Source organism: Ahaetulla prasina, chromosome 18 (assembly GCF_028640845.1).
Source record: "Ahaetulla prasina isolate Xishuangbanna chromosome 18, ASM2864084v1, whole genome shotgun sequence".
Classification (NCBI taxonomy): domain Eukaryota; kingdom Metazoa; phylum Chordata; class Lepidosauria; order Squamata; family Colubridae; genus Ahaetulla; species Ahaetulla prasina.
Window position 1 is genome coordinate 1,010,461 of NC_080556.1, and position 7,040 is coordinate 1,017,500.

Sequence of the window (7,040 nt, forward strand, 5' to 3'; positions counted from 1 at the left end):
GACCGTTTTCTGCCTCTGGGGGGGGGGGGCTCCTCTTGGCCCCACCGCCCCAGAACGCCGAGTCGAAGGAAGGCGCTTCATCGCAAGCTGAGCTAGACTTTGTCCAAAACGGTCATTATGAGAAGCCGTCATTGAAAAGAAACCCAGCTCACCTTTATTTTTATTTTTCTGGTGGGGGGGCAGGAACTAGGCAACTTCGGTAGTAGATAGTGGGAATGTAGCTATCATATTATATCCTGATTTCAGGAAAAGTCCTCCAGGATCCGGGGTGGGTCTGCTGGGGGTTTGCAGGGGTTCGGGAGAACCTCTAGCTAAGATTCTGTGCAGTTCGGAGAACCCCCAAATCCCACTCCTGGCTGGCCCTGCCCATCCCAGGAGTCCCCACATGGCCCATTTTGGATGCAGGTCAGTGCAGGGCACGCCTGGAGGCTCGGGGAGGGCGAAAAATGGACCTACCAGAAGCCCCTTTCCGGCCTCGGGGGCCTGGGGAGGCTGTTTTTGCCCTCCCAGAGGCTCAAGGAAAGCCAACTAGGCCACACCCACCATGGCCACGCCCACCCAGCAACCGGTCAGAGAACCCCTTGCTAAAATTTTTGAAGCCCACCCCTATCCACGGGGTCTTGATTTTGCAAACTAGCATAGCCTGAGAGATAAATATAAGACGCACACTTCGGATCACTGCATCCAGTTTTGCTCACCACATTATAAAAAAAGATGTGGAGACTCTAGAAAAAGTGCCTCGAAGAGCAACTAAGATGATTAAGGGCCTGGAGACCAAAAAGAAAGACTGGGGGGGGGGGACATGCTAGCATCTTCCAATATTTGAGGGGCTGCTACATAGAAGGTGGGGCGGGGTCAACCTATTCTCCAAAGCACCTGAGGGCAGGACGAGAGACAATGGATGGAAACTCATCCCGGAGAGAAGCAACCTGGAATTAAGGACCAACTTCCTGGACAGTGAGAACCAGTGAGAACCAGTGGAACTGCTTGCCAACGGAAATCGTGGCCGCTCCATCGCTGGAGGTTTTCAAGAAGGGATTGGACAGCCACTTGTCTGGAATTGTATAGGGTCTCCTGCTTGAGCAGGGGGTTGGACTAGAAGACCTCCAAGGTCCCTTTGAGCTCTATTCTGATTGATTGATTGATTGATTGAAATGGTGTAGGATCTCCTGCTTGAGCAGTGGGTCAGACTAGAAGACCTCCAAGGTCCCTTCCAGCTCTATTTCGATCGATTGATCTATGATAACGGATCTACAACTAAGGTGAAATCCACTCACACAAAGGGATGGGCTGTCTAGGAGGTTCAAATGAATCTCAAAACATCTTGATGGGGGTTGACAGCCCCCCGCCAAATGGTCGTAAGTCAAGGACTGCACACGTTCTCATACAGAGACCCTTCCGATAACACTTCACCAGCATCTGCAGGTTTCAAGACCAACATTTTGGGGTGAGATTCTGCTTGGCCCGTGCCGAGAGCTTTAAACGGGGAGGGGATGCTTATAATCTTCCAGCCCCTTCAGACAAGATTAATCTTTATAGAAAAATGGAAGGTGCAGATTTACACAAATGCCTCCTGTGTAAATTTGCTTTCGCCCAGCTGAGCTCACAAGCGCCTGTATTTTAAGCCAAGATGAATCTCGCCCTTTGACTGAAAGGTCGAGATGCTCCCAACTTCTATAAGCTTTCTCCAGCTTGCACCAGAATAGAATCCCAGGGCTGGAAGGAACCTCAGAGGTCTTCTAGTCCAACCCCCTGCTCGAGCAGGAGACCTCATCCTATCCCGGATAAACACTTTATTGCTGGGAATTAGACATCCCTCCAGCTCTGGATCTACCCCAAAACCATCTGGGAGCATGTCACCACACATCAGCCCACCTATAAGATAGTCCTCGACTTACGACAGTTCATTCAGTGACCGCAGTTACGGCGGCCCTGAAAAAAGTGACTTGGGGCCATTTTTTTCACAACAGTTGCGGCCACCCCTCCAAGTCACGTGATCAGAATTCGGGCACTTGGTTCCTATTTATGATGAGGGCAGCAAGGGCTCCAGGCAGGGGAAGGGAAGGGAAGCGAAGAAGGAAGAGGGAAGGGAAGGAGGAAGAGAGAAGGAAAGAAAAGAAAAGGAGGAAAAGGGAAGGAAAGGAGGAAGAGAGAAGGAAAGGTGGAAGAGGAAAGGAAACGAAGAGGGAAGGAAAGGAAAGGAGGAAGAGGGAAAGGAAGAATGAAGAGGGAAGGGAAGGAGGAAAGGAAAGGAAAGGAGGAAGAGGGAAAGGAAGAATGAAGAGGGAAGGGAAGGGAAGGGAAGGAAGGAATATAAATAGGGAGGGAGAGAAGGAGGGAGGAAAGCAGAGAAAGAAAGGAGGGAGGGAGGGAAGGAAGGAAGGAAACAAGAAAGGAGAAGGAGGAAGCCCCATCCAACTTCTCAGCCCTTCCTTGAAAGGATTAGGTTGCAGATCTCCAACACCCCCGTCCGTGCCCCCATCTCGCCCCCGAAGAACCCCTTGGAGACCGGGCTCTCCCCCCCCCCACCACCACATCCCGCACCGCCGCCCTTGCTCCAGCCCTCCACCCCCCCACTCCAGGCCAGCCCGGCTGCGGACCATGGGAGCCGCAGTCCTTCCACCTCGGCAAAGCCCGCCCTCCCCCCGCCCTCGTCAAGCGGAGAGGGGCCACCAGCGCCCTCCCCTCCCCCAGACCACGGAGGAGAGGAGAAGAGGGGGGTGGGGGGGCGGTCTGGGCTTTAAGCGGGGAGGGGGCAGAGTTGAGGCGCAGCGGGCGGAGGGTCTCCAATCCTGCGGGAGGGGCCGGGCTCCCGCGAGGGAGGGGAGAGGAGGGGAGGGGAGGGGAGCCGAGCCGCAAGCATGCGCTGGCCCGCCCCGGACCCGCCCAGCCCCGGCCAGGCGACCAGGAGCTCAGGCAGCGGCGCTGGAGCCGGCGGGGCGCAGGGGACCGGAGCGCACCTTCGCCCAGGTGAGTCCCCCGCCGCCGGAGCTCCGGGCGCCCGCGGGCGCCACCGCCGAGCTCTTCCTCCCCTCCTCCCCCCCACCCCGCAGGGAGGCAACAACTCGCCCCTCCCAACTCGCCCTCCCCATCGGGGATCCCCCCCACGTCATCTCCCAACCGGGAGCCCCCCCCCTCCTGCAGCTGGGGGCGGGGGGGGGGCGCCCAGCGCGCTCCGCCCCAGAAGGTTGCAAATGAAAGCGCAGCCTTCTCCCTTCCTTATGCAGCCTCGCTCTTTTTAAGTTTGCCCCCCCCACCCGCCCACTTAGGAGAGGGGGGCTAAGACCCTCCCCAAATGCACTAAGTGGGCCTCTCTCTATCCCTCCCCAGCACCGCAACGATTTAATGATTGCCCCCCCCAAATAAATTAATAAATAAGGGCGGGGGAGGGTTAAATCCCATTCTAAAATTCCGCTGCAGATTCTCTTACATAAAGGTTTTTGGGGTCGGGGGCTGGGGAGGGAGAGGGGGGGCGCCTCTGCTCCGCGGAGGAGGGTGTGGACAAGGCGACCCCCCCCTCCCCTACAGAACGCCCCCTTTTCAGTCCCCCTCCCTACTCCTCTTCCCCCCCCCCATCCCATCCACCCCCCCCCTCCTATGCATCTCTGCGGGGAGCGCTTTGCGAGTGTCTAGTCGGCACTTTGGCAAAGGGGTTTGCATTTTGCATTTGGGGGGGGGGTTTCACGGGAGAGAGGAGTGGGGGTGGTGAGGGATGCTGGGTTGCGGACGTGGCGCATGGGATCCGGAGTTGGAGCCATTGCAACAGCTTGGTGGGAGGCAGGGAGAAGGGGAGGGGGCTGTCATTTAGCATTGGAGAAAGTGCTTTGGGGAATATTGGAGCCTCCTTGAATCTGATTGTCTGAATGCAGCTGTGTGAGCTTTGAGGGGGACCCCCAAGGAGTCCCCAAAACCCTTTCAGGGCCTCCCCCCTCATGTCAAACCAACCCACTTTTTCACATTTCTCCCTTTTTAATGTCCAATGCATTCAATGTAGATAGATACACACACACACACCTGAATTGCTTTGGGGACTCGGAGACCCCAATATTTTGAGAAACTCCTGGGGCTCTTCCCCCCCCCCACCCTCCATCCCTGTTTTAGATGCATGGGTGGCTGGGCAACAACCTTCAGAGCACCAGCGGATAGGCAGATAGACTGCTTCTGCTTGGGGAGGATTCACCTGTTAGCAGAAGTGTAGGGGGGGGAAACAGAGAGAAAAATAGACTTTGGGGATGAGCAAAGTAAGGTTTAAGGGGAGGGGGCTGGAATTCGGTCCCCCCACCCTTCTGCAGTGGCTTAAACCAAGTCCAAATTTGCTGCTGTGGAATATTTTTTTATTTCATCTTTTTTTTTTCTTTGAAAAAGCACTTCCTTCACGTTTTTCTTGAAGCTAGGCCTCAACTTACGACCCCGTTTGAGGCCAACAATTTTCTGTTGCTAAGCGAGACAGGGGTTGAGTCGTTTTACGACTTTGCTTGCTTCCGTTGCTAAGTGAATCGCTGCAGCCGTTAAGTGGGTAACGCGATTGTTAAATGAATCCGGCTTTGCTGGTCGGAAGGTCGCAAAAGGGGAAACACGTGACTCCCTCCCCCCCCCCCGGGGGACACGACGCCCGTCAAAAATACGAGTCAGTTGCCGAGTGTCCGAATTTTTGATCTCGTGGTCATGGGGGAGGCTGCGACGGTCATAAGTGTGAAAAACGATCCTGTCCTTTTTTTTACTGCCGTTGTAACTTTGAACGGTCACTAAACAAATCATTGTAAGTTGAGGACTTCCTCTATTTCATTTATTGTCTGTTGGTGAAGCAGGTTGTTGGTGTCCACGGATGAATCATAGGCAGTCCTCAACATACGACCACAATTGAGCCCTTAATTCCTGTTGTTAAGCAAGACAGTTGTTGAGTGAGTTTTGCTGGGTTTCATGACCATTTTTGCAAGCAATTCACAGCCGTCATTAAATGGGGACACTGCAACCGTCATAAATGTGAGCCGGCGGCCAAACAGCTGAATGTTGATCTTGTAAGTGCAAGGACTGGTTCTAAGTCGCTTTTTTTTTTTTTTACTGTCGTCGTAACTTCGAAGCGGTCGCTGAACGAACTGTTGTAACCACTATCTGAAATGACACAATTTGATGGGCAGTTATAACCATCCTAGTGCATTCCCACATTTCAATATTAAATTACTCCTTCATTTCGTTTCACGTATACAGGCATGTCCTTGACTTACAACCATTCGTTTAGCAGCCGTTCGAAGTTACGACGGCACTGAAAAAAAAGTAATTCAGGACTGTTTTTCGCACTCACGACCGTTGCACTATTGCTTAGCACCTGACTTGCATTTATGACGGTTGTAGCGTCCCTGGGTTCAGGTGATCCTCTTTGGCGACTGTCCGATAAGCAAACACAATCTGGGGAAGCCAGATTCGGTTAATGACCATGGGACTAATTTAATAGCGGCAGTGATTCACTTAACAGCTGTGCCAAGAAAGGTCATAAGACGTGGCAAAACTCACTTTACAGTTGTCTGCCTTGGCGACAGAAATTTGGGGCTCCGTTGCAGTCGTAAGTGGAGGACTTTCTGTACAGTTCCTCTTTCTTCACTGTCCATCTGCCCTGGAGTTTTTTTGGGGGGCTCAATCCAGTCTTCTCCCAGGTTTTTTGAACCCCGAATTCGCAGCCAGACCAGGGGAGGCTGCCCTAGATAGGCGAAATTGTGCACAAATTAAAAATGGCTTTATTCACGCTTTTTTTTATTTTTTTGTCGTCCTCTTTCCGTGACAAAAATTTCCAAGCCTGGAATTACAATCAAGGTGTGAATCCCACACAGTTGTGTTGTGTTTTCAGGGTTACAACCGTGGGCTAAAAAAAAAACCAGTCCTTTGTGACTCAGCCTGTGTTGCAGTTGGGTGAAAATTATGTCACAGCACGATTGATTCTGGATTTATTCTGGAATTCGAAGCGTGTTCCCGGAGGTCATCTAGTCTTACCCCCGCTGCTAGTTTGTCGGCTTAGAGGTTGTGCGGAAGCCCCTTGGCAAGGAGAGAGAGAGCACGATTTTGCAGGGCTTTTGTGCGACAAACCGAAGCAGTTTGGAAGCATTTCTTTTGTTAAAAAGGAGACTAGTCCTCAAGCATTCCTTTTTTAAAATAACAGGTAGTCCTCGAAACTTACGAACATTCATTTAGCGACCGTTCAAAGTTACGACGACACTGAAAAAGGGGATTTAACAACTTTCTAGCGTGCTTTAAAAAACGTTGCTTTTCAATGCCTCTTGAGCGTACGCAACCACTCGACGTGCAGCCACTCGGTTAGCGGCCGTTCGAACTTATGACAGCTCAGATAACAATGACTTTAAAAAGAGAGAAAAGTCATCAAATCGGGCACGACTCCCTGAGCAAATCACCTTGCTTAGCAACGGAGATTCTGCCCCCGATTGTGGTCGTAAGTTCAAGGACTTATCTATATTGTTGTCCTTAAAAGTAAAAAACACAGTCGGGTGGGTTTTTTTTTTTTAAAAAAAGTTATTTATTTTCCCAGTTGGAGCACGGCTCTTCCTCCTGTTTAATCCACCCGCATCTGAGCAATTTTATTCCTGCTGTTTTTAACCAACTGGGCTAATAAACCATGAGGAGGATCTTCACCCGTGGCTTAAAATGGCTGTGCGGACCGAAAAAAACAGAGCTGGCTTAGTTGTCGCTCCCAATTAAATCTTAAACCGACTTCCGTTTTATTTTTTTGGCACTTTTCTCCTGACGCTGGGGAAGCTGCTGGCTTTTTACACGAAGCTGCCATGAGAGAGAGAAAGAGAGAGAGAGAGGGAATGAGAGAGAGAGGATAGAGATAGATAGATAGATAGATGGATGGATGAGAGAGAGAGGGAATGAGAGAGAGAGGATAGAGATAGATAGATGGATGAGAGAGAGATAATAGGGATAGAGATATAATGGAGAGAGAGATGGTGATAGAGATGGAAAGAAAGGAGATAGATACTGTAGATAGATAGATAGATAGATAGATAGATAGATAGATAGATAGATAGATA

General features: G+C 51.4%; 1 protein-coding gene across 1 annotated transcript in view; it reads left to right on the plus strand.

Moving 5' to 3' along the window:
* The first annotated feature begins 2,871 nt into the window (after nucleotides 1-2,871).
* Nucleotides 2,872-7,040, plus strand: part of GPR153 (G protein-coupled receptor 153) — a 20,249-nt gene continuing 16,080 nt past the window's right edge. The window contains exon 1 of the mRNA XM_058161386.1: nucleotides 2,872-2,970. The gene's annotated coding sequence lies outside the window, so the exon portion shown is untranslated. The remainder of the gene's footprint in view (nucleotides 2,971-7,040) is intronic.